Source organism: Carcharhinus amblyrhynchos, chromosome 1 (assembly GCF_965287045.1).
Source record: "Carcharhinus amblyrhynchos chromosome 1, sCarAmb.v2.hapA, whole genome shotgun sequence".
Taxonomy (NCBI): Eukaryota; Metazoa; Chordata; class Chondrichthyes; order Carcharhiniformes; family Carcharhinidae; genus Carcharhinus; species Carcharhinus amblyrhynchos.
This window is the reverse complement of record NC_137324.1, coordinates 153029414-153057243: the sequence shown is the minus strand read 5'-3', so window position 1 is coordinate 153057243 and position 27830 is coordinate 153029414.

Sequence of the window (27830 nt, the reverse complement as noted above, 5' to 3'; positions counted from 1 at the left end):
ACAGTGCATGTCACAGTAGCACACCTCACATCAAAGCAAGGAAGCAGATCCCCAGGGCTTGGGTAGCACAGGTTTCAGTGCCATTTAGCGCACATTCTCGTACACCTCTGAGCACCATGAGGAATGGCCACCCCTCAACACATCTCCACACATCTATATACCAACTCTCTACTCACCCTTTCAGAGCACAGAAGATTGTAACCAATTGTAGCACTTTTCCCATGTGTGCCAGACAATGTCATGCCTGCTCACCTTGGATGCCACCTTTGTCCAGGTCTTCTTGGTCAGATGCAGTGGGTGCTTTGATGTGAGGTGTGCTACTTTGATGTGCACTGTTAGCTGGTTCTCAAGTGGCTGTGACAAGATGCAATTGTGCTGCTGATGGAGGGTGGGTTCATAAAACCTCTCTCTGTTTAGGAGCAGGGATGCCATAACACCAGAGAGCACTCACTAACAGCTGATAGTGCCCAGCCTATTCCACGAGATGAGATAGAGACGCATGCCCTGAAATGCCAGCATGGTGCTAGGTCAACTGGTCATGGGGGGAACAGGCTTATCTGACACAAGACCAGCTTCTTCCCTGTTGCCATCAGACTTTTGAATGGACCTATCATACATTAAGTAGATCTTTCTCTACACCCTACCTGTGACTGTAACACTATATTCTGTACCCCCTCCTTTCCTTCTCCCTTATGTATTCTACGAACGGCATGTTTTGTCTGTACAGCATGCAAGAAACAATATTTTTCACTGAATTCCAATACTTGTGACAAGAATAAATCAAATCAAATCAAATCTCATGAGATGGAAGGCTGCCAAAAATGAAGCTGAATACGAAAGTAGCAGTTATGTATAAAAGTTCAATGCAACTCAAAACAACCCAGGTTCTTATTAATAGTCATTTATACATGTTAAATAGCTGCACAGAAAGCTGGTTTGCTTTATGTAAGAGCTGCTACTATTTTAAATTGCCTTCCATAGTTTTCTATAAACCTTCTGCCATTCAAGAGTCACAAGTATCAGCTACCTTGCCAAGCATTAGACGGTCAATGGACCGACAGTTGTCTCATACTCATTAAGTTAAATCTAATCATAGAATCCCGACATTATAAAAGGAGGCCAGTCGGCCCATCCTGTCTACACCAACAACAATCCCATCCACGCCCTATCCTTGAAACCCCACATACTTACCCTGCTAATCCCTCTAACATACACATCCTGGGACACTAAAGGGCAATCTAGCATGGCCAATCAACCTAACCTGCACATCTTTGAATAGAAGGATTTAATTGAATCTCCCTGTTTTATTCTATACTCTCTCCAAAGATTGCAAAAGTAAATTTACTGTTAATGACAATGCAATAATTGCTCTTATATCTTGATATGCAGCTGGAGCCTGAAAAGCATTTTTCCTTTACAATTTAGGCTCAAAATTCAAACCACTATACTGATGCCAAAGAGCTCAAGTGGAGATTAGTGTGAGTGGGAATGAGACCCATGTTTCTTGCAACCATTGATTGCCACTTTGGGGACCCCAAAAAGATTTTGGATGTTGGTAATATGTCTTTGGCTGCAGGAATACTTGTTATCAACAACACTATGACCAATGAAGGTTTTTTTTGCAGATTGAATAAGAAAATTGTCAAATAATTGCCTCCAGGTATTAGTTAATTGAGGGGAAAGCTATTTTAGAAAGATTGTGGTTGTCCCATGTCAATGTTAGATCTGTCTCTTAATACTTACTGTTGTGATATTGGGTACAGTAATTGTAGATTGGGAGATAGGAATTTAGAATTTGGTGTTTGTAAATTATAAAATGCTGGGGGGGAGGGGAAGCATTAAGCATTGCATGGTCCCGTTAAAAGGCGGTGTTTTTTAATGTGCTTAAGATTTAAAATGCAAGTACATAGACAGCCCCAAACTGAAACATTTGTATCGAAAGGCCAACAGTAGTTTTTACCAAGACACAGGCTTTTGAATTTAACCAATCAATTTGAACCAGGCATTTAGATACCAAAAACCTATTAAATTTGAATCTGATGGTTTTGACAAGCGAGAACCAATCCTATTGTGGGAAATATTAATATGTCATTACGGGTATAAAAGAAGGGGGCTGTAGGACAAAGTGGGAGAGCCGGAGAAACATGGGCATCATTCCTCCTCATGCTGATCTCCACTTGAGCTCCACTTGAGTTCTTTGGCATCAGTAGAGGGGTTTGAATTTCATGCCCAAATTCTAAAGCCAAAATGCTTTCCAGGCTCCACCTGCCAGAGCTAACGACTCTCAGCTCTCTCTCTGAGAGAGAGAATTGCTGGCTCTCATAGCTTCATTTATGTCTTAGAGAAAGCACCATCTTGATAGCAAAGGTACCAAAGAAACAAGCAGTTCCAGACAGAAGAATTCACAGAGAAGACCCAGAATATTCCAGAAGACACAAAATCTGGTTGTAATTTAGAGAGTGACTAAATTCTATTTTGTTAATGAGTGGGAATTAAATTTATTTGAACAGCAAACCATTAGAATTTTGTTTTATTTGGGAATAGTTAATAGTTAGAAGGCATTAATTCAGTTTGTTAATAGTTTAGTTAATTTGCTCACCATTAGTTAAATAAATAAGTTGTAATGTGTTGATTTTAGAGAGTCAGGGATTTATTTTTATTTAACCACTAGAAGTTGCCGAAGAGCAGGTCGTACCACTTCACACACACTTTTTACAGATTATGGGGTGAGGTACTCCTCTTTGGGTGTTTGGGTGTTAGTTCTCAGAGGGGAGAGCCAGCTGGGCTTTTTATGCTTTGATAGAATGTTGTTCATACGTGGCTTTGATTTTTCACTGCATGTTAAGAGATTTCTGTGTTTACAGCATATCAAGCTGCTATTCTACTCAGCAATGATTCTATATTTTAAAGTGAAGAGCATGGATGAAGGGCCAAGAGCTATAATGGAGGAGAGCATCATAGTTGAAAGGAGTAGGAGGAGAATCAAGATAAATCAACAGCACTAATAGAGACAAGAAAGATGCTCCCATACTGCCAGCTTTCCTATGTTGACTGAATAATGTACAGTCAGACATTAAAGATGAAACCAATATTCAGATATAATTTACAGGCAGGATCCGACAGAATTTCATTTGGTCTCCTGTACGTTTTACCATAATTCAGTAATAATCCCTCATCTCATGGTCTGCTACCCCATTCATATAAATCCTTGGATTTCACTCAATTGATGAGTTATTTATAGAAGTTACCTCACCACCTAGAGACACTGCGAGCATGAGGGGGAGATCTTTAATCCACAAGGATGGGTTGCTGAGGGATAATATTTTAAAAGTTGCAACCCTAGCCCACATACAAATCTTCAACTTCCAAATTTAACGGGGGCTGGTTCTTCGATCCACTCTTATGTTAGTCAGTGGAATGCAAAGGTCAAGATATTTTTTATTCAAGGGCTCATCTTGAGATTTTATTAAGGGCTGTCTTTTGCTTTTTGCGGATTATTTTTTAGCTTTCTGGAGTTAGATTTTCCATTCTCACCAACTCTTTTATTAGGTGAAGCAATTGAGTTGTCACATTACCTTCTGTATTTGTGATAATATTGTAGTAACTTAAGGTGACTCAATGTGGCAAATAAATAACGGAAGGATTTATTGATGAGAAGAAACTGTATACTTGAAGAGACAACTAATACAGGTCCGCTCCTAAGAGTGCTCTGGGCAGTGTCCCGTCACGCTCGCCCCAAGACCAGGATATCCTGCCCGAGATCAATGCATCTTTGCATGGTCTGTGTCCCTCCCACGACGATTCGCATGGCAGGCGGAATGGGAAAATTCCACCTCCTGACTCCGACTGCAGCCCTCCAACCCCAGCACTGCTCGCACTCACTCCAGATTGGCCCAGGTTCGAATGTGACACTCCATTGGCTCTGGCACAGTCACATGTCCCATGAAGGATCACCCCTTCGTTTTTTAGATAATTAAAGATAGCACAAATACCATATATATATATTTAACTTGGAATCTGTAAATAAGATGTTTTTGTTAATTCACTATAAATGAGTCTCCTCTGCTCCGATTTCAAAATTCAGAGTTTAACTACTGGCACAAAGTAACTTATTATGAATGAGTCCCACATCTGCTGACCCTTTTAAAATTTAATTGCAAGCAGTTAGCAGTCCCCAGTGTTCTTTGGTTTTGTTCTGCCAATTTCAAGTGTCCTTCCCCTCAAAACTTCTGCTTAAAGTGAGTGCTGACGAACTCATTGGGATACTGATGTCCAAAGATCCAACTAAACAAACCACTAGATAACTAATAGTTGAATTCATATGTATTTCATATTTCAGTGATTTTGTTTCCAAGCTAGTGAACCTCCTCACCTTATCATCCATGACTTAATGGGACATAGATTGCAACCTCTTAGCACAGAAGCAACCTATTTACATAAAAGACACATCGCATTTTGGAGGTGATTAACTCTCTAAATGTACCGTCCAAATGCCATGCTTTTTATCATGGACATTGAAGATGGGATTTTCTGGCTATGCTTGCCCCAAAACTGGAAGCTCATGCCCCAGGTCAATGGACCTTTCCATGGACTGCCTCTCACCCGCTACGATTCTCGTGGCAGGTAGAATAGGAAAATTTGCCCCTGAAAGTCTGTACACAAATGTAGACATGATGTGGGTATGCCGGCGTTGGACTGGCGTAAACACAGTAAAAAGTCTGACAACACCAGGTTTTAGTCCAACCTATTTATTTGATAATATACTCACTAGCTTTCGGGGTTACCCCCTTCGTCAGGTGAATGGAGAGTTCTGGCCTCAGACAGAGCATATAAAGCACAGACAGTTTAGAGATTACTGATTAAAATGCGAATCCTTACACCTAACCTGCTGTTCAAGACCTGAAGTGGCTGATAATGTGAGTGGAAGGAGCACTGATCACAGTTTAAAGAGATGTGTATTGTCTCCAGACAGTACAGTAAGTGAGATTTTGCAAACCCAGGCAAGTCACGGGGGTTACAGATAGTGCGACATGAACCCAAGATCCCTGTTGAGACCGTCCTCGTGTGCGGAACTTGGCTATCAGTCTCTGTTCAGCGACTCTGCGCTGTCGTGTGTCGTGAAGGCCGCCTTGGAGAATGCTTACCCGAAGGTCAGAGGCTGAATGCCCGTGACCACTGAAGTGTTCGCCAACAGGAAGGGAACAGTCTTGCCTGGTGACTGTTGAGCGATGTTCATTCATCCGTTGTCGTAGCGTCTGCATGGTCTCCCCAATGTACCATGCTTCGGGACATCCTTTCTTGCAACGTATCAGGTAGACAATGTTGGCCGAGTTGCAAGAGTATTTACCATGTACCTGGTAACCCTCCGCGCTCTCATTCCACGTACTCCCCGCATTGGAGATCTCTACTGCCTCCCAAAGATACACAAGGCAAACACACCTGGCCGTCCCATTGTATCGGGCAATGGGACCCTGTGTGAGAACCTCTCCGGCTACGTCGAGGGCATCCTGAAACCCATTGTACAAAGAACCCCCAGCTTTTGTCGCGACACTACGGACTTCCTACTGAAACTCAGCACACACGGAGCAGTTGAACCAGGGACACTCCTCGTCACAATGGATGTCTCAGTGCTCTACACCAACATCCCCCACAACGATGGCATTGCTGCGACTGCCTCAGTACTCAATGCTGACAACTGCCAGTTTCCAGATGCAATTTTACAACTCATCCGCTTTATCCTGGACCACAATGTCTTCACCTTCAACAACCAGTTTTTCATCCAGACACATGGAACAGCCATGGGGACCAAATTTGCACCTCAATATGCCAACATCTTCATGCACAGGTTCGAACAAGACTTCTTCACTGCACAGAATCTTCAACCGATGCTATACACTAGATACATCGATGACATTTTCTTCCTTTGGCCTCATGGTGAACAATCACTGAAACAACTATATGATGATATCAACAAATTCCACCCCACCATCAGACTCACCATGGACTATTCCCCAGAATCAGTTGCATTCTTGGACACACGCATCTCCATTAAGGACGGTCACCTCAGCACCTCACTGTACCGCAAGCCCACAGACAATCTCACAATGCTCCACTTCTCCAGTTTCCACCCTAAACATGTTAAAGAAGCCATTCCCTATGGACAAGCCCTCCGTATACACAGGATTTGCTCAGATGAGGAGGATCGTGACAGACACCTCCAGACCCTGAAAGATGCCCTCATAAGAACAGGACATGGTGCTCGACTCATAGATCGGCAGTTCCGATGCGCCACAGCGAAAAACCGCACCGATCTCCTCAGAAGGCAAACACAGGACACAGTGGACAGAATACCCTTCGTCGTCCAGTACTTCCCCGGAGCGGAGAAGCTACGACATCTTCTCCGGAGTCTTCAACATATCATTGATGAAGACGAACATCTCGCCAGGGCTATCCCCACACCCCCACTTCTTGCTTTCAGACAACCACACAACCTCAAACAGACCATTGTTCGCAGCAAACTACCCAGCCTTCAGGAGAACAGTGACCACAATACCACACAACCCTGTCACAGCAACCTCTGCAAGACATGCCGGATCATCGACATGGATACCATCATCACACGTGAGAATACCATCCACCAGGTACATGGTAAATACTCTTGCAACTCGGCCAACATTGTCTACCTGATACGTTGCAAGAAAGGGTGTTCCGAAGCATGGTACATTGGGGAGACCATGCAGACGCTACGACAACGGATGAATGAACATCGCTCGACAGTCACCAGGCAAGACTGTTCCCTTCCTGTTGGCGAACACTTCAGTGGTCACGGGCATTCAGCCTCTGACCTTCGGGTAAGCATTCTCCAAGGCGGCCTTCACGACACACGACAGCGCAGAGTCGCTGAACAGAGACTGATAGCCAAGTTCCACACACATGAGGACGGTCTCAACAGGGATCTTGGGTTCATGTCGCACTATCTGTAACCCCCATGACTTGCCTGGGTTTGCAAAACCTCACTTACTGTACTGTCTGGAGACAATACACATCTCTTTAAACTGTGATCAGTGCTCCTTCCACTCACATTATCAGTCACTTCAGGTCTTGAACAGCAGGTTAGGTGTAAGGATTCGCATTTTAATCAGTAATCTCTAAACTGTCTGTGCTTTATATGCTCTGTCTGAGGCCAGAACTCTCCATTCACCTGACGAAAGGGGTAACCCCGAAAGCTAGTGAGTATATTATCAAATAAATAGGTTGGACTAAAACCTGGTGTTGTCAGACTTTTTACCACAAATGTAGAAACAGACAGGTGTGTGCTGGCTGTCTGAAATATCTTTAATGAATTTCCCCCACCTGACAAACCAGATAAAGTTGGAATCTCATTACCACATTTAGGTTTAGCAAAAAACAACTTTGAATTCAATGAATTTTAGATACAAAGGCAAAGCTATGGGTAAGAAATATGCTCCAGCCTGTGCAAACATATACATGTCTGAGTGAGGGAAGAGAATCTATTTAAAAAGTGTCATGATGTGGAGATGCTGGCGTTGGACTGGGGTAAGCTCAGTAAGAAGTGTCTCAGTGTTGGATTGCTGCTCTGCGCCAATCAGTGCTGGATTGCTGCTCTGCGCCAATCAGTGCTGGACTGCTGCTCTGCGCCAATCAGTGTTGGACAGCTGCTCTGCGCCAATCAGTGTTGGACTGCTGCTCTGCGCCAATCAGTGTTGGACTGCTGCTCTGCGCCAATCAGTGTTGGACTGCTGCTCTGCACCAATCAGTGTTGGACTGCTGCTCTGCACCAATCAGTGTTGGACTGCTGCTCTGCACCAATCAGTGTTGGACTGCTGCTCTGCACCAATCAGTGTTGGACTGCTGCTCTGCACCAATCAGTGTTGGACTGCTGCTCTGCACCAAATCACTGACATGATTTTTTTTCCAGCCTGCCTTGCCTGATTTTCTGATTCAGACCAGTTGAGTTCCAGGCAGTTTGGCGCTTCCCGGAGATCCAGCATCAAATACCTGTCAAACAGGTTTATTTGGTAGCATAAGCTTTTGGACTCTTCACTCACCTGAAGAAGAAGCTTGTGCTACGAAATAAACCTGTTCGACTTTAACCTGGTGTTGTGAGGCTTCTTACTTTAAAAAGTGCCCCAGGCTCCCAAATTGTTATGACAGGTATTTGATGCTGGGCCTCCGGAAAATGCTACCTTGCCTCAATCTCAACTGGTCTGAGTCAGAAAACCAGGCAAGGCAGGCTGGAAAAAAAAATCATGTAAGTGATTTGGTGCAGAGCAGCAATCCAACACTGATTGGTGCAGAGCAGCAGTCCAACACTGATTGGTGCAGAGCAGCAGTCCAACACTGATTGGTGCAGAGCAGCAGTCCAACACTGATTGGTGCAGAGCAGCAGTCCAACACTGATTGGTGCAGAACAGCAGCCCAACACTGATTGGTGCAGAACAGCAGTCCAACACTGATTGGTGCAGAGCAGCAGTCCAACACTGATTGGTGCAGAACAGCAGCCCAACACTGATTGGTGCAGAACAGCAGTCCAACACTGATTGGTGCAGAGCAGCAGTCCAACACTGATTGGTGCAGAGCAGCAGTCCAACACTGATTGGTGCAGAGCAGCAGTCCAACACTGATTGGTGCAGAGCAGCAGTCCAACACTGATTGGTGCAGAGCAGCAATCCAACACTGATTGGTGCAGAGCAGCAGTCCAACACTGATTGGTGCAGAGCAGCAGTCCAACACTGATTGGTGCAGAGCAGCAGTCCAACACTGATTGGTGCAGAACAGCAGTCCAACACTGATTGGTGCAGAGCAGCAGTCCAACACTGATTGGTGCAGACAGCAGTCCAACACTGATTGGTGCAGAGCAGCAGTCCAACACTGATTGGTGCAGAACGGCAATCCAACACTGATTGGTGCAGACAGCAGTCCAACACTGAATGGTGCAGAACGGCAATCCAACACTAATTGGTGCAGAACGGCAATCCAACACTGATTGGTGCAGAGCGGCAATCCAACACTGATTGGTGCAGAGCGGCAATCCAACACTGATTGGTGCAGAGCGGCAATCCAACACTGATTGGTGCAGAGCAGCAACCCAATACTGATTGGCACTCAGCAGCAATCTAACACTGATTGGTGCAGAGCAGCAATCCAACTCTGATTGGCACTCAGCATCAATCCAACCCTGATTGGTGCAGAGCAGCAATCCAACACTGATTGGTGCAGAGCAGCAATCCAACCCTGATTGGTGCAGAGCAGCAATCCAACACTGATTGGTGCAGAGCAGCAGTCCAACACTGATTGGTGCAGAGCAGCAATCCAACACTGATTGGTGCAGAGCTGCAGTCCAACTCTGATTGGCACTCAGCAGCAATCCAACCCTGATTGGTGCAGAGCAGCAGTCCAATACTGATTGGCGCTCAGCAGCAATCCAACCCTGATTGGTGCAGAGCAGCAGTCCAATACTGATTGGCGCTCAGCAGCAATCCAACCCTGATTGGTGCAGAGCAGCAGTCCAATACTGATTGGCGCTCAGCAGCAATCCAACCCTGATTGGTGCAGAGCAGCAGTCCAATACTGATTGGCGCTCAGCAGCAATCCAATCCTGATTGGTGCAGAGCTGCAGTCCAACTCTGATTGGCACTCAGCAGCAATCCAACCCTGATTGGTGCAGAGCAGCAGTCCAACTCTGATTGGCCCTCAGCAGCAATCCAACCCTGATTGGTGCAGAGCAGCAGTCCAACTCTGATTGGCACTCAGCAGCAATCCAACCCTGATTGGCACTCTGAGGAAGTTCAGGCCCATTGTGGAGAAGTGCAAAGTTATCCACTTCGGTAGAATAAGACAGAATATTTCTTAAATAGTGAAAGTTTGGGAAGTGTTGATTTCCAAGGGGACATAGGTGACGTTGTTCATGAGTCATTAAAAGTGAGCATACAGGTACAATCATCAATAAGGAAGGTGATTGGTATGTTGGCCTTCATTGGAAAGGAATTTGAGTACAGGATTAAAGATGTCTTGCTGCAATTGTATAGAGCCTTGGTGAGACTGCAACTGGAGTATAGTTTTTGTTTCCTTATCCAAGGAAGGATATCCTTTCCATAGAGGGAGTGCATTGAGGGTTGATCAGACTAATCACTGGGATGGCAGGATTGTATTATGAGGAGAGATTGAGGAAACTGGGCCTGTATTCCCTATAATTTCAAAGAATGAGAGAATTCTCATTGAAATTTACAAAATTCTTACAGGCACATGATCAATGTAGGTAAGCTGTTTCACCTGGTTGGTAACTCTACAACTGGGGGACACAGTCTCCGAATAAGGGTAAGCAATTTAATTGAAATGAGAAGGAAATTCTTCACTCAGAGGTGGTGAATCCTTGGAATTCTCTATCTCAAAGGGCTGTGGAAGCTCAATCATTGAACATATTTAAGGCAGAAGCTAATCAGTTTATGAAGACTAATGAGATGGGATATGGAGATAGTGTGGGAACATGGTATTGAGGGTGATGATTAGTCATTATCCAGTTGAAGATGGAGCAGGCTCGACAGGCTGAGTGGCTCATTTTTTTTTCAATGTTCTAATCTTGTTTTTGGCTTGGGTACGCACAAAGTTGAAAAACAACCCTGTATATGTTAAAAAACACTCCATTCCTTTATCCCCTTTGCTATTGTTTTTGGAAGGCACGATGGTATGCATCGCTGCCTCACAGTGCCAGAGACTCTAGTTTGATTCTGGCTTTGAGTGACTGCGTGGAGTTTGAACATTCTCCCTGTGTCTGTGTTGATTTCCTCTGAGTGCTCCAGTTTCCTCCCACAGTCCAAAAATGTGCAAGTTAGGTGGATTGGCCATGCTAAATTGCCCCTCAGTGTCCAAAAGTATGTAAGTCTGGGGGATTAACCGTGATAAATGCATGGAGTTATGGGGATATAGTGAAGGGGAGGACTTGCGTGGGATCCTCTTTCTGAGAGTTGGTGCAGACTTGATAGGCCGAATGGCCTCCTTCTGCACTGTAGGGATTCTATGGGATAATTAAAATCCTCCGTTGTTATTATTCTACGTTTGTTACTCATTTCTCTAACTTTTTTCAGCATATATCTTCTTCTGTCTCCATTCCACTGTTCAGTGATCTATAGCTTATCCCTATTAATGTGATGAATCCTTTTTTAATGTTTTACATCTATCCATATGGATTCTATTTCTATTTTACCGATTGCTGCATTATTTTCTTCTACTGCCGTTGGGTTATCTCCAACAGCTGCCCATCTCCCCTTTTCCTCTACTCTATCTTTTCTAAATAAGTTATGTTATTTAATGTTTAATTCCCAGTTCTGTTTTTTCTATACCATGTCTCAATAATCATGACCAGATTTGCTTCCTTAGTCTTAGTACCTCCAGTCATCTGATTCATTACAGGCACTTGGTCCGCTGCTATACAAACTGTTCAACTCATTTTTAATAGAAATTCTTTTCCCTTTATTTTTAATCATCCTGTTTTGCTCCCGTTCTAAAACCTATTTATTTCAAGAAACTACAGAACAGTTAACATCTGTTGCAGAGAAAATGTTAGAAGCTATTTTTAAAAATTCAGTGCAGAAGGGGGCCATTCGGCCTATCAAGTCTGCACCAACTCTCAAAAAGAGGATCCCACACAAACTTTCCCCCTTGCTTTTTCCCCATACCTCCATGCATTCATCATGGTTAATCCCCTACAATAGGGCAATTCAATGAATTCAAGATAATCAGGCAGAGTCAAAATGCTTTTGTGAAAGGGAAATCATGTTTAATTGATTTATTGGAGTTCTTTGAAAAAGTAACGTGCTCTGGATAAAGAAAAACCAATGGATGTACTGTACTTAGATTCCCAGAAGGCATTTGATAAGGTGCCACCAAGGTCATTGTGAAAATTAAAATCTCATGGTATACTGGGTAATATATTGGCATGAATTGAAGACTGGCTGTCTAACAGGAAACAGAGTGGAGGAATAAATGAATAATTTCCTGTTGGCAAATATAACAAATGGTGTGCCACAGGGAACAGCACTGGGGCCTCAATCTTTGACAATTCATATAAATGAGTTGGGTGAAAAAGCTGAAGGTATGGTTGCTAAATTTGCTGATGAGACACAGATAGGGAGGGAAGTAAGTTGTGAGGAGGACATATGGAGGCTACAAAGAGATATTGATAGGTTGAGTGAGTGGGCAAAGATCTGTCAAATAATGTGGGCAAATGCGAAATTGCCCATTTTGGTAGGAAGAATGGAAAAGAAGCATTTAAGCAAATGGTGAGACATTGCGGAGCTATGAGATGCAGAGGGACCTGTGTGTCCTAATGCACGAAACATAAAAAGTTAGTTTGCAGGTACAGAAGTAATTAGGAAAGCTAATAGAATATAATCCTTTGTTGTGAGGAAAGTTGAAAATAAAAAGTAGAGAGGTTATGCTTTAGCTATATAGGGCATTGATGAGACCACATTAGGAGTACCGTATACGGTATTTGTTTCCTTACTTAAAGACAAATGTAAATGTGTTGGAAACAGTTCAGAGAAGGTTAACTCAACTAAAGTTTGGATTGGGCGGATTGTCTTCTGAGGCAGACTAGGCTTGTATATATTGGAATTTAGAAGCGTAAAAGGCGACTTGATTGAAACATACAAGATCCTGAGGGGCGTTGACATGATGGATTTGGAAAGGATGTGGGAGATCCTAGATAGAGATGAAGAGAATTTGTTCCTCTCACAGAGAGAAAGGCAGTGGAAGCAGAGCCTTTGAATATTTCTAAGGCAGAGGTGGATAAATTCTTGATTAACAAGGGGGCGATAGGTTATCAAGGTAGGCGGGAGTGAGGTTATAATCAGATCAGCAATGATCTTACTGAAAGGCAGCGCAGGCTTGAGAGGCAGAGTGGCCAATTCCTGCTCCTAATTTGAATGTACGTAGCTCCAAGGGACAGGTGAAATGCACACTTGTAACCTTGCATTGTTCTTACTCAGCTTGGATCCTAGTGAGAATCAACATGTCACTGGCAGTCACGCTATTATGATGGTATCCTCACATTGGAAGTCTCCGTCTCTCCAGGTTCTTGCTCTTCCAAGCCCTCGTCCGAGGAAATCTCTTTCTCCTCCATGTCTCCCTCTGACCAGTAATCTCCCCTTTGATGTACCAGGTTGTTCAGTGCACAGGAGGCCAGGCTGATGTGGGGCAGTCTGTATGGAGAGTACTTTACAGCCCCAGCAGAATGGTCCAAACATCAGAAGCAGATCTTCAGGGTTGAAATGGTTTGCTTTCTGATGGACCTTGTCACACAATGTGCCACATCTCCCCCGAGGCACTTCGAGGATGATGCATGGGTGTCAAGCCATGAATTCCCCTTAGCCCGCCTGAAGCCAACACTGTAAGATCTGTGGCTTAGGTGCGACTCAGGATGTAGGAGCTGTGAGAATTCCCAGTGAACTTGGCGCAAATTTGCACCATCGTCTTCTGATGATTGCAGACCAGCTGCATGTGAGGGAGTGGAATCCTTTCCTGTTGATGAAGGTCAGAGGCTGCTGCCTCTTAAAGCAATGTTTGTACAACTGATGTTAGCCAGCAGTTGTGGGAAGCTGGAGACTGCCTCAAATCCCAGAAATCTAGCTGCCTGGCTGGCTTCATCCATTGTGAACTGAAGTAATAATGTACCTCACTGTAAAGGGAGTCCATAACTTCCCTTATATATTAATGCATGGAGAACTGGGATATACCCAGTGGATCCCTGAAATGAGCTTAAAGATTCCAAAAGTACAAGGCCAAGCTGTATTCAAATCCAAATGAAGCAGCTTAACAGATCCTTGGGTGAGTCTGAAATCACATGACTGTATACATCCCGCTCCAATCTTATTTATGTTTGCACTGTCAAGTTGCTAGTGGGATTAATGGGCACATATGATTCTTGAATTAGCTCCTTAGATGCAAGAGTGGAACTGGGAATAACATGTGTACAATGAGTGCAGCCCAAAAGCTTCTCACTGGATATCAACTTGGAGTGGGAGGTTAATCCTTGCAGGCTAAACTGCATTCATGTATTTGGTCTATCTGTTCCCACTCTCCAGAGTCCCCCAATAACCCTGGAGCCCATTGTAATTATGGGAATTCCTGCCCACCCCTGGAACCATCACTGTCGATGTGCCTGTGCCCCAAGGACCTATCTTGAGGCTGTTTGTATTATCACATACAGTGTATACGCCAGCAGAGCTTCGAAACCCCGCTCCCGCAATATAATTTGTTCTGCATTGAAGGTTGCAGATGCCTTTCCTGACTACGGAATTACTATCCTCAGCCCAATACCAAGCCACAGACCCCCCTCCACATGCCCTCCCCCCCACACCCCCAGGACTCCAGTGTGTCAGGCATTGACTACACCCTGGATACCATCCTGTGCTCCAGCCCTTCCTTGGACCATGACTTGAGTGTCTTGCAAAGACCTGAACCTGCAGCAAGGTCCACACATCCACAGGACTGGCTTTGATGTCCCACTCTGATGATGCAAAGGAGACACACTTTGGTTCTGTGAAACCAGCCCTCTTTCAATCATGAGTCTGTGTGAACCTGCTCCGTCTTGACTGAAACAAAAACAGTCAACTGCTTAAGAGACTGTGTACACTTTTCCACGTCAGCCTCCAGTCCTTGTATTCACAATCATTTCTCAGCCTGTTAGCCCTTGTTGCCCTTGTTCCTCATTGCTCCTTCTGTCTCCAGTGTTTCATCTGCCCGCCAAACACCTATTCACATCCTTGGTCATCGAATGCCCACTTGACTCTGCCTAATCTGCACCAATATGCCAGTCAGAGTGCAGCCCTGCGTGTGCCCCACAGCAGTCTCTCTTGGTACAGTACACCCATGTCTGTGACCCACTACAGTCTCTCTGGGTACAGTGCAGCACTGCTCGTGCTCCACAACTGTCTCTCTGGGTACAGTGTAGCCCTACCTACGTCCACAATAGTCCCTTCGGGTACAGTGTAGCCCTTCTGTATCCACAATAGTGTCTCTGAGTACAGTGCAGCCCTGCCTGTACTGAAAATAGTCTCTCCAAGTACAGTGTAGCCCTGTCTGTGTATCACGACAGTCTCTACAAGTACAGTGTAGCCCTGTCTGCGTATTACAACAGTCTCTCCAGGTACAGTGCTGCCTTGCCTCTACCCAGAATGGTCTCTCTGGGTTAAGTCCAGCCCTGCCTTACCCCTACACCAATCTCTCTGGATACAGTACAGTATTGCCATTATTCCCACTACTGATGAGGGAGAGTGGAAATTTTGCCTTCAGATGATGTTGCAACTTGCTGTTCAATGTGTTAATTTAACTTTATCAATTTAATTTCTTTACTTTGTTCCTAATTCAAAATAATTGTATTAACCTTAAAATGTGAACTTCCCAAAGCATTGTGCGTGGATCTCCCTCCTCACACCTCATTAAGCTGCTGCTAGTTTAATCCGCTTATTGGTTCTGTAGATAGGGACAACTATTTCAGCTAAGATTCCTAATGATTCTTGTAAGTTTAGTTTTCTACATTCTCTGTACATTGCATCCCAGACAGGAGGCTTGGGGGAACTGAAAGGGAAAAAGAAGGGAGCCAGGAATTGCAGGCAGTCAGGCTGGAAGCCTACTGAGCTTCAAAGTAGCCAAATTTCAGGGGATTGACATGCGTTCTATGACTAAGACTTGGAGTCCTGAATAGCGTGTAGCTTTCCATGTGCGAGGGAAAACAATATCAGGGAGCATGCAGAAGATCGGATTCACAGCCAATGGCCATCGTTCATGTGGAACTGAGTGATGTTCATAACACTGGAGGGGTCTTGGGCAGGAAATGTGAGGAGCCAAGGGAAAATGAAATCAAGGCTGATATTCTCAGGGATATTGCCTGTGCAGCACATAAAATCAGACAGGCAGACAAAAATAAGAAGAGCTAAGGGCAATTACAAGTAAAGGCTGGCAGTACTAGTGACAAAAAGAAGTAACCATTAACACAGCGAGGGCAGGAGAATAGTTTAAAATTGCATTAGAATGAAGATATTGATATAGTGTCCATACAGTGCAAGGGGAGGCTATTCAGCCCATTGAACCTGCACTGACAACAATCCCACCCAGGCCTTATTTCCATAACCCCACATATTTACCCTGCTAGTCCCCCTGACACTAAGGGCAATTCAGCACAGCCAAATCAACCTCACCGCACATCTTTGGAATGTGGGAAGGAAGCAGAGCCTCCGAAGGAAACCCAGTCAGACACGGGGAGAACATACAGACTCCACACAGTCATCCAAGGCTGGAATCAAACCCAGATCGCTGGCGCTGAGAAGCAGCAGTGCAAACCACTGCTAAGGGATAAAGGAATAAGGACAAGCAACATTAAGGAGCGAATTTTAGAACTAGTCCCCCAGCTCCCCCCTTCCCAATCCCCCAACCTTCTCCCACTAATCACACTCCTTCTCTCCCCCTTCCCTGTGTCCCAGTGACTGGTTTCTTCCTCCAGACTAAATGAGCACCTTTCCCTTCTCCAAAGTCCTTGTTGCTGGCATTCCCTCCTCCTACTTCCCGGGACTGTCTCCAAGGATCCCTGGCCACAAACTCCTGCTTCTGGTTTCACCTCCCGGATGGGCCAGGCTATCAAACTGATCAGTGGCTGGATAGCAATGAACAAGAGCATAATTATGACCTGTGGCCATTAAATTCGAAGGGAATCTTGCATCCCTGGTTTTGCTTTCCTTGATCAGTCCTTCCTCCCTGAAAATATCAGAGTCAAAGCAGGGAGTTTCATGTCCTCCCCAAAAATTGACTGCCAGACAATTGTAAAAACAGAGCTGTGGTTGTCTATCCACTTCCGCTAGTATTTTAATAACAGTGGACAAAGCACAGGCTTTCTGTTTTTCTGTGGTCAGCTGAGATCTTAATGAGTCTCCAATTAATGGCCACGTAAGGGCCTTCTCCCACTGGTATTTTACTAGCAGCTGTGGAGCTGTGAACTAAGTGGTAGCCTTGTTCCTAGCTAAAGGGGATGGGTGGGGTGGGTTGCCTACAATCCTCCCCACCCCTGCCTGTTTCCCCTCCATCCTGCAGGGACACATAACCCCACCTTCGTCACCTACCGGCCTCTATTTAAATGCCTCCTATTTATATCTCTGAAGGAGCCTGTGTATGTCTGTATGTGTGTGGTTTTCCATTTCCCTTTCCTTTATTCTGTTCCTTTTTAAACTGGTTCATCTGGAATATTCGCCAGTTCCGATAAAGTGGTCACGTTTGAAACACTAACCTGTCTGTTTTCTCTACTGATGCTGCCTAACCTCTTCAATCCTTCGCTCATTTTCCGATATAGTTTCTTTATTGGGGGAGGGAGATGCTGCTGTTACAGAAGGTGTCTGAGCAAAGGTTTAGGGGGAGAAATCCATCCAAGCACTACCAGTTTTAGCGTTGATTCCCAGAGACAGGCTGTGCTGCAGGTCGTAACCTGCAGGCTCACTTTAAACCCTAATTGTTCCCTGGTATCAGGAAATAAAAGGACATAGTCTACACGGCCTGGCGTTGCTTACACCTTGGGTAAATCGACACAAGTCGAACGAATTTGTCTCCCTTAGTTTCTCACCAGTGCTTTTGCTCTAGCAACAAATATAATGTCTGCATTGTCATAACCAGCATACTTTCCTGTAATGAGGTCTTGCAAAATGTTGGTAGAATCAACTGTCTTTTGCAATGAATATTGTACTGTTTGGACATTTGTTTTTAGATATGATGCAATAAGCTATAGATCAACAAATAGATTTTATTAGTTTTTTGAACCTCTTATTCAAACATGGGCGCAAATGCTTCCATTCACAAATACATTAAAATAGTTGATTAAACAGAATCATAGAATTGCTACAGTGCAGAAGGAGGCCATTCAGCCCATTGAGTCTGCACCGGCTCTGTGACAGAGCATCTTACCCAAGCCCCATCCCCGTAACCCCATGTATTCAACCCACTAATCCCCGCTAACCTGCACATCTTTCACTTTGAGACCAGCTTCCAGCCTCCCCTGTTACCATGAAAGTCCATCCAATTCTCCTGGAATCCCATAATGCGCAGTTAGACCTCCTCTGACCACTTTTCAAATTTCCCCAGTTGGAACCCATTGTAATCATTGGGGAAATTCCTGCCCACTAAGGGGCAATTTAGCATAGTCAATCCACCTAACCTGCACATCTTTGGAATGTAGGAGGAATTAACAGGGGATTAACAGGGTAAACATGTGTGACTACAGGAATAGGGCTTGGGTAGGATTGTGATCAGTGCAGGCTCGATGGGCTGAATGGCCTCCTTTGGCTCTGTAAGGATTCTATGGGAAACGGGAGCACCCAGAAGAAACCCACGCAGACACAGGGAGAAAGTGCAAACTCCACACAGTCATCAAAGGTTGGAATCGAACCTGTGTCCCTGGCACTCTGAGGCAGCGGTGCTAATCTGTGCTCAAAAACATCAACATTTTCTTTGCACATCATTTCCTTTATTAACTTTTGATTCTACTCATAACATCTGCTCATATTATGATGAAAAGCTCCTCTACCTTGGGTGAGCTGATTTCTTCCTAAGAAAAATTTCCATTTCTTAATTTGTCACTGTTTATTGTTAACTATAATGTGAATTTCTCTGGTTTCCACTCAAATAGATTTATTTCTTCCTTCCTGTCAAGTTAAATTACCACATTTCATTTCTCCCAGGTTGTCTTTAATTGAAAATATTAGCAATTCCTAATTTCTTCGAAAGGTTTTGAGCCAAACATATGAACTGGAAGCCAAGTATCATCATGGGTTATACTTACTTACTGGAATGTAACAGACATTTCCCCCATTCTTAGTCCAGCAAAACATTTTTGGTTCCTCCCTATAAACTATACCAAACAAGAAAGATAGATTTATACTCGAATATTTGATTTATTATTGTCACATGTATTGGGATACAGTGAATGGTATTGTTTCTTGCATGCTACACAGACAAAGCATACTGTTCATAGAATACGTCGGGGAGAGGGAAAAGAGAGGAATCAGAATATAATGTTGCAGTCACAGATACTTCCATGTCTTTCCACTGTTATCACTGCCCTCTGTTCTAATTTATACCAAGGTCTGCTTTACACCTCATCTCACCCTGGGCAAAACTGTACTTGTTTCTTAATGTAGGTCTGGGTGTTCAACACAACAAGGACCTCAGAAGCCATTAACAATCATAGGTTTTCCTACTATTCTCATCAATGCTATTAATGGAAGCAAACTCTGATATAAGAATGTGATACAGCTCCTATAGAGCCTCCCTGGGATTCTTGGCTGAGGAATTGAAGTGATTATGGTGGGGCCTTACGTTAACTCTCAAAGCCACATAGCAACTCTAAGCATCACTAGTCCTGCATTCTTCTGTTTCGATTTTACAACAGTGGATTAGGGAAGTGCAGAAAAGATAAGGAATTGGCTGCAGCTAACTACGCATTTGCCTTGCTGCTTACTTGCTTTCTTACTGTCTTAAAGGAGGATGATTACTTACTAGAGAACTTCAAATTCTCGAATAAATCTAATCACAGATTATGTCCTCCTACTTGCTAAACATATAATTCCTTCATGCTAGATGGCTCAGTGGTGAGTAATTGTTTCAACTACTAGTGAAGGTTAAAGGCTCATTTAAAATGTATTGTGTAGTATTCAGTCATCCCAATATTCTCTCTTTAATTTAGGAGCACTCAAACCTGCTTGAAAAACCGTCAGATATTGTATTTCATTGATAAGTTCAAAAAATGCAGAACACACTATGTGGAGTGACAACTGAAAGTGATACTTCCCTTCAGCTGTTCAGACAGGGATCTTCATACAAATGGAAATAGAAGTCTGTGTTTCCTTTGACTTTAGGGAACTTTCCTCATTCCCTCCATTTTCTCCCTTTGTTATTAACCCCTTGTAGGCCATGTGTCTCATCTGACAAATAACCTTTTCCAATTACTGAAGTCAGTCAGTGTTAGCTCATCTACAGAAACGATATGAAACTGGTCCATTGAGGTTTAGCATTTGATACGAGAAGTTTGTGGGTTCAAGACCCTCTTCAGAAACTCGCTTAGGTTGACACCTTGATGCAATATTGAGGTACTGCTGTAATGGCGGTGACATTACTGCCTTTTAAGACCCCACTTTCAAAACAAGAGAGGTTCTCTTAGAATCATGGAACTGACAGTGCAGAGGAAGGCCATTTGGCCCATTGAGTCTGCACTGACTCTCCAACACAGCATCTCACCCAGGCCCAATCCCTGCAACCTCATGTATTTACCTACTGATTTACCTTGCTAATCATATTGAGACACTAAGGGGCAATTTAGCGTGGCCAATCAAACTAACGTTTACATCTTTGGATTATGGGAGGAACCTGGAGCACCCAAAGGAAACCCATGCAGGCATGGGGAGAACGTACAAATTCTACACACATAGTCACCCCCAAGATTGGAATTGAACCCGGGTCCCTGGTGCTGTGAGACAGCAATGCTAATCACTATGCTACCGTGATCAACATTGTTATAACATTTTGTCTCTAATTTGAAAGAAATCTGTGGAATTTTCCCAATAAAATGTCACCTCAGCATCTCGTATCTTCTGTTTCTCCAAGCTATTCTGTGTAGCTATACTGCCTTTCATGTGACAGGAAGATGGAATGCTGTAGAACTTTATGATGTTTGTTAGCATAATGAAACAAATGTCATTTTTAATATGAAGTCAGATCCTTCCATTTAGAGATATAACACTCAGAATATGCTTTGATACCATTTTGTCTTTACACATGAAGACATTTGTCATTTAGTTCTGAAAGGTTCAAAATGTATACAATGACAATGTGTGCAGTCTTAGAATCCCAAAAGCCTCCTTGAGCTGGAATGACCTTTGACCTAATGAATTAAAATCTACTGAGACAGGGAGTCACAGTAAATGCCCAGCCAAAGATCTTGGCAAAAATATGTCAGATTTAAACTACTGAAAGTGTAACTTATTTAATTAAAAGGTCTCCTGGTGTTCAAATCAATGCAGATAAAAGATACATAGATACCAAAGAGAAAATGTGAGAAAGAAGGGACAAAGATGTTGTAGAATACCTTTAAGAATATGAGAATGCCTCTCTCCATGCATCACAGGAAGGGAAATGATGTGTATATTGTGTGCTCCAGTTTAGTTTCATTTTATCTCTAAGCAGCAATGCAGACAGCTCCTAATGTCTCCAAGTTTTACAACAAAGTGCCTAGTCTTCATAAACAAATCCACAATGTTAACCCAATCTCTTATGAGAGATTGGTGCCAAGTGTTTTGTATAGCAAATGGGCTTAAATTATTATAAGAACGCAACAAAAGAAACAAAAAGAAAGAAAATACATTTAAATAGAGCTCATCAGGTACATTAGAAACATCCAGAGGTGAATTTTGTATAATGAATTATTTTGAGATTGAGTTATTGTTATTCAGTCAAATGAGAGAGAGAGAGATAGAAACAGATAGCAGAGAGACAAAGGAAAACATAGAAAGAGAAATAGGATGTGACATAATGCTGATGGAGATAGATAGCGAGTAGTAAATGGAGAAGCATGAAAGCGAAAGAATGTTTTTGAATCTGGCTGAGAGCCTTGGAAGCAGCGGGGTATGTTAGGGAGGGGCGTGTGTGAGAAGACTAATTCAATTTATGGGAGTGAAGTGGCTAGAATGAAGCTAATATATACGCCTGTGTGTCTCCATCAACGACAGATGGATTAATTTTAATATGGGATGAACTCCCCTGGCTGACCAGAAAGCATAAGATATATGTATATAAGGCAGACATCCAACTTGCAGCACAAAGGGTCATTGCATCCTTCGGCTGGGGTTAACTCGACCTAAGCACTTTTGAGCCTCCCAAAAATGCAAAACCTGGCCCACTGCGATTTTACCTAAGACTTTTCTCTTCTAACACAGAAGTCAGGTTCAGTTTGTGAGCCACAATGGATTTCATGAGGAGTGCAGGAGGAGAGGAGGGCTGCTTAGAATGCTCCCTTTGGTTCTCCAAAACAGCAGCCCAGCTTCCAACACTGTTTAAAGGCTCCCTAAGCCTCACCACTCACAATGGGGACACCAATTTTGGAAAGGGTGTGAATGTGTTTCGCACTAATGGCCTTCCTAACCCTGTGAAGAGGCCACATGAAAATGGTGCAGGAAAATGCAACTGGAAAATGTTTCCCATCAAAAGAAAAGCTATGTTCGGCTGTTCATTCCTGGCTTCTCATCCCCACTGGGAGATGAAAACTCAGCCCAAAATTTATAGAAATACCGAATTTTCCATTATTTTCTTGCTCCTCTTTATATAAACATAGTCCATTCTTAGCAGTGGAGCATGAAACAACAGCAATGTAAAGTGTAAACTGCTTGCATTCTTGTGTGCTGCTGGATTTCATAAATTGGTTGGTGTTTAAAATGTACTGTTTTTTACCCTTAGATGATAGTGGGGTCACAGCCTTAATCTTTTAGAATGTTACTCTCTTTCAACACTCAGGAAACAAATGTTGTGCCTGCTGCACAGTCTGTTTTAATCCTTATATGGACAAAGAATTGTGAGTAGGCTTCTTGTTAGTAAACAATATTTTTTTAAATATACAATCAATAATCATCCACCCAATAAACAATGTTATCTTACAGAAATACTAAAGTCCAAATCCAATACTAGACCTTGAATTAACTTTGAGTGACTGGCAGGTACCCAAGCAAATGTTGGCTTTTATCTGTGCGCTGGTCTCGGTCATCCTCTGCGTAGTCTGGTCCTTTGGTCGGGTCGGACACTCTGGCTCTGGTCTTCCTTCCTTCTTGAGGGTGGTGGCTCTCCGCGTGCTGGTCGTTGCTGGTGATGGTCACCATTATTGTCGCTTGTTCACGGGGTCAGAGAGAGAGAGATTCTTGGTTGTGCAGCGCCCTTAATATCCTGTTGGTTTTTGCATCCCTTTTGGCCATTGCCAATCAATTGATCAGGACTTGATCACCCTCATCAATGAAGTCCAGTCAGATGCTGCCATACTACTCTCTGGTTATGTCCCCAACGGCCATGTCTGTAGGTGCTGGGGGAACATAGGACATCCCCAAATAAGGGGTTATGGTGCCCCTTTGTCTGGTAAAAAACCCAGTTTGAGAAGAATGTCCCCTTTATCCTGGAGATGGCCTGTGTATTCAGTCATCTGAGCTGCAGCCGATTTATCTTGGTCTTTTAGGCTGCAGTCTGCTGTTTTAGTTCTTGCCTAATTGTCCTAGAGTGCTTCATAAATCACCTGTTTGGCCACACAAGATATAATGAAAAAGGGAATTGGGTGAAACTGAAGATAAATTATAATTTGAGTTTTGGGTTTTCTGAATTGGTTTAGCTCCTTGGTACTGAAGTTCAAGATAATTTGCAATGGGAGGCGTGATGTGATGTGAAACCAGAGTGCCCCACCCCATGGCCTATCTACTGATTAGACACTGAAGGAAGATTTATCTCCTTTTTATTGAATCCGAATACATTTCAACTTTGTAAGAAATGAATCAGTGTGTGTTCTTCAAAGTTTATCTATTAGTTTCACAAGTAGGCTTACATTATCACTGCAATGAAGTTACTGTGAAAATCCCTTAGTCTCCACACTCCAGAACCTGTTCAGGTACACTGAGGGAGAATTTAGCATGGCCAATGCATCTAACCAGCATGTCTTCTGGACTGTAGGAGGAAACCAGAACACCCAGAGGAAACCCATGCAGACACGGGGAGAATGTACACACTCCGCATAGACCCAAGCTGGGAATTGAATCTGGGTCCCTGGCACTGTGAGGCAGCAGTGCTAATCACTGCGCCACCATGCTACCATGTAGGGGAATGGTAAGTAATGGAGTGAGGCGTGAAGGCTAAATACAGTAAAGGTGACACAGCCAATTATCTTTTGTACCATTGTCAACTGCCTAGTATTAATCTTTTATGTTCACAGAGCAGCCATAAATTAACCACAGTGCCTTACTGCTTCTGGTGCTGATGTATATGAGTACCACATTGGAATGATTTTTTAGGCACGTCTCACATAGGTCTGAAAGTGTAGTAGAGGAAGGAGTTCTCACCACATTTAAAAAATGCTCTGATGTCTATTTGAATAGTTGTGACCTGTAGGGCTACAGGCTGAGCCAGAATACGGCATTCAACTGGGTGGCTCTTTGTCAACTGGCATGGACCCAATGGACCAAATGACCTCTCTCTGTGTGTAATTTTTCTATTCATTGTCCTCAGGAAATATGAAATAGCGATGGAAATATTTTTGATTCATTGGAAAAAGATTAAACTTCTAACATCTAACAAAACCTTCAATCCAAACACAATATTATTGAAGTTAAAAAAAGTGAAAAAAAAGTAATCCTCTAAGAGCTAATTAGATTTGTAAACAGATTAAAAAAACACATCAAAGATCTATTCTGTTATTATCGCTTTTTAAAAGTACCAACAATTCTTGGATCATAGAACATAGAAAGGTTACAGTGCAGAAATAGACCATTCAGCCCATTGCGTTTGTGCCAGCCAAAATAAGTAGTTGCTCATTCGAATTTGAGTTTCCAGCACCTGGTCTGTAGCTTTGAAAGTTATATGATTTCCGATGCAAATCCAGGTCACTTTTAAATGAGTTGAATATTTTAACCTCAATCATCAACTGAGGCACGGAATTCCAGATGCCTACCACCCTCTGGGAAAAAGGTTTTTCTTCATATCCCATTAATTCTTCTCTCAATCACCTTAAATCTATGACCCTGGTAATTGATCCCTCTGCTCGGGAAAAACAAGTTTTTCCTCTCTACCTTGTCTAGGCCCCTCATAATTCTGCACACCTCAATTAGGTCACCCCTTAGCCTCTGTTCAAAGGAAAACAACCCAACCTATCCAAACTCTCCTCATTGCTGCAATTTTGAAGCCCTGGCAACTTTCTTGTAAGTCTCCTCTGTACTCTGTTCAGAGCAATTATGTCCTTTATGAAATGTGGTAACCAGAACTGTATACAAATTTCCAGCTGAGGCCTAACCAGTTTTTTATACAATTCCATCATTAATCTCTGCTTTTGTATTCAATACCTTGCCCAATAAAGGTAAATATTCCATATGCTTTCTTGACCACTTTTTCCACCAGTCATACCATCTCAACCTTATGTACACACACTCAAAGTTTTCTCACTTCCTCAGCCCCCAAGATCTCCCCATTTATTGAGTATTCCCTTGCTTTCTTTGCCTTCTCCAAATGAATCACCTCACGTTTTTCCGGATTGAACTCCACTTTCCACTTCTCTGTCCACTCAACCAGACCATTGATATTATTCTGGAGTCAAAAGTTATTCTCTTCATTATCACTTACACGGCCAATTCTTGTCAGCTACAAATTTTCCCATCATGCCTCCCACATTTAAGTCTAAATCATTAGTATATACAGCAAATAGCAAGAAGTCCAACACTGAGCCCTCTGGAACATTACTGGAAACTGTTTTCCATTCGCAAAAACATCCATCGACCATTACCAGAAAATACTAGAAAGTCTCAGCACTTCTGAATACCTCCAACTGATTTGACACAGTTTATTTTCCCAATAGCTATATTCTTTCCACTTTAGCCAACATCCTTTCTCAGCTTTGTAAAATTAATCTTCCCCTGATTTAGAACATTTACTCCTGTTCTATCTTTGTCTTTTTCCATAATGATGCTGAATCTAACTATATTATGTTCACTATTTCCAAAATGGTCCCCCACTGCTCAATCATCCACTTGCCCAGCTTCATTGCTTGAGACTAAATCTAGAATTGCATCCCCTCTCATTGCACTAGTTACATGCTAGCTAAAAAAGTTCTCCTAAATGCAGTTCAATAATTTTTGTCCTCTGTGCCCTTCATTTCGTTCATATCCCAATTGATATTAGGGTAGTTGGAATCCCCGATTAATACCCTATTGTTTTTGCAGTCAGAAATCTATCTACATATTTGTTCTTCTAACTCCCTTCCAATAGTTGAGAGTTTATTGTACTGTCCTCGCAGTGTAGCTGCACTTTTTTTATTTCTGAGCTTATGGCATATGGCCTCATTTGATGTTTCATTTAGAATATCATCCAACTTCACAATGTTAATTGATTATTTAATCAATAATGATACCCGCTCTCCCACCACCGCCACCTCCCCCCCCCCCCCACCCCACCCCATCTTCTTGAAATTCCCTGCCTGAAATCTCTACATCCAGGGATGTTGAGCTGCCATTTTTACTCCTCCTGAAGTCAGGTTTCCATTGAGATAATATACAGCCAGTTCTAAAATGTGGTCCCATGTAAATTGATTTAATCTGATGACTGGCCCCTTTTAGGCCTTGCTGGAAAAGTACTGTTCTTTTGTCCATTTTGGTTTGCACAGAAATAACATAGGAAAAAAAGTAAAAGACATTTCATAATGAATGTTAAACTTAAGGAACACGTAAAATCTTTATTGCAAATAAAAAATTCTATGACAAAAATGAATGTATTTGATAGTTAAAAAGAAAGATTTGCATTTATCTAGCTCTTTTCGTGGCACTGAATGTCTCAAAGCACTTCCCAGCCAATGACATATTGAATTTTACTGAACAGTGTTCATAGAATATGAAAGGGGCCTGATTTTTAAATATCCAACTCTATGGCCTGAATTTTCATGCAGATTGTGATTCCAGCAGAGGCCCAAATCTGTAAATCCTGACCCAAACATGGCCTCAGCCATTTCTGCAGGTTTGGAGGAAAGAAAGGCGGGCATGTGGATGGTTCCTGAAGGTAGCTGCCCCCTTAGACCAGCAGCTGGGCCCACTCATGTGTGATGTTGGTGAGATAGCAGTCTGAAATTCAAAATGTGCTGATTATACCTGGCAGGTACTTAGTGGATTTGTTCAGATAGCTAGGGTATCCTTTTGGAAGGTAAGGTACCACTTTGGATATGGTCCCAGGATACCTTTGAGGAATGTCAGATGCTCTTCAGGAAAAGAAAGATACCATTTGGGATTGTTAAAAGTAGACAATGTGCATAAAAATACATAAACTTATTGCAACTATCAAGGCTGTCAAACAACGGTCAAGATGTCATGGAACTATTAAAGAACTGTCAAACTATCAAATAACTTTCAAATCTGTCAAAGAATTGTCAAAATGCAATGGAACTGTCAAAGCTATCAAGGTTTTTAAATCTGCTGGACTATAAGTTAAACAATGTCTGGAAGTCTCCGACTATTTGCACCAGCAGGATATTTCCAACCCGTTGCAGTAAAATGAGATTTGGCTTGTCATCAAATTCTCCATCTTCACTACGGTGGGACCCTGGCATGAACAGGTGGTAAGATCATGCTCAAAATGTTTGGAATTAAAAATCAGTACTTGCTATTTCACTCTGTTGACATAAATCTGACACAATGCATGATTACTTTCACAATCTAACATTATCATAGTGGTGAGTCTGTTAAGTGAACTATTTGATTGACAGCTCCAAATTGTTATAGAATAGAAATGATTGTTTAATAAGAGATTAAATACTTAAGTGAAATATTTGTTTTCATGGGCAATTAGATCAATGTTCTTTGAAATTAATGAGCTTGTAAAAATAGTAACATCATTAACATACACATTATTTCATTATCAGCATGGCTCCTGAGATTTACCTCAGAGATGGATATGAGATGAGTGGACATGGAGGGTTAAAGGCAAAGGATGGTAGTGAGAGCCTAGGTTGGCATGCATTGGCACTCAGTTGGTATTGAGGCTATAGAACACCATAATGG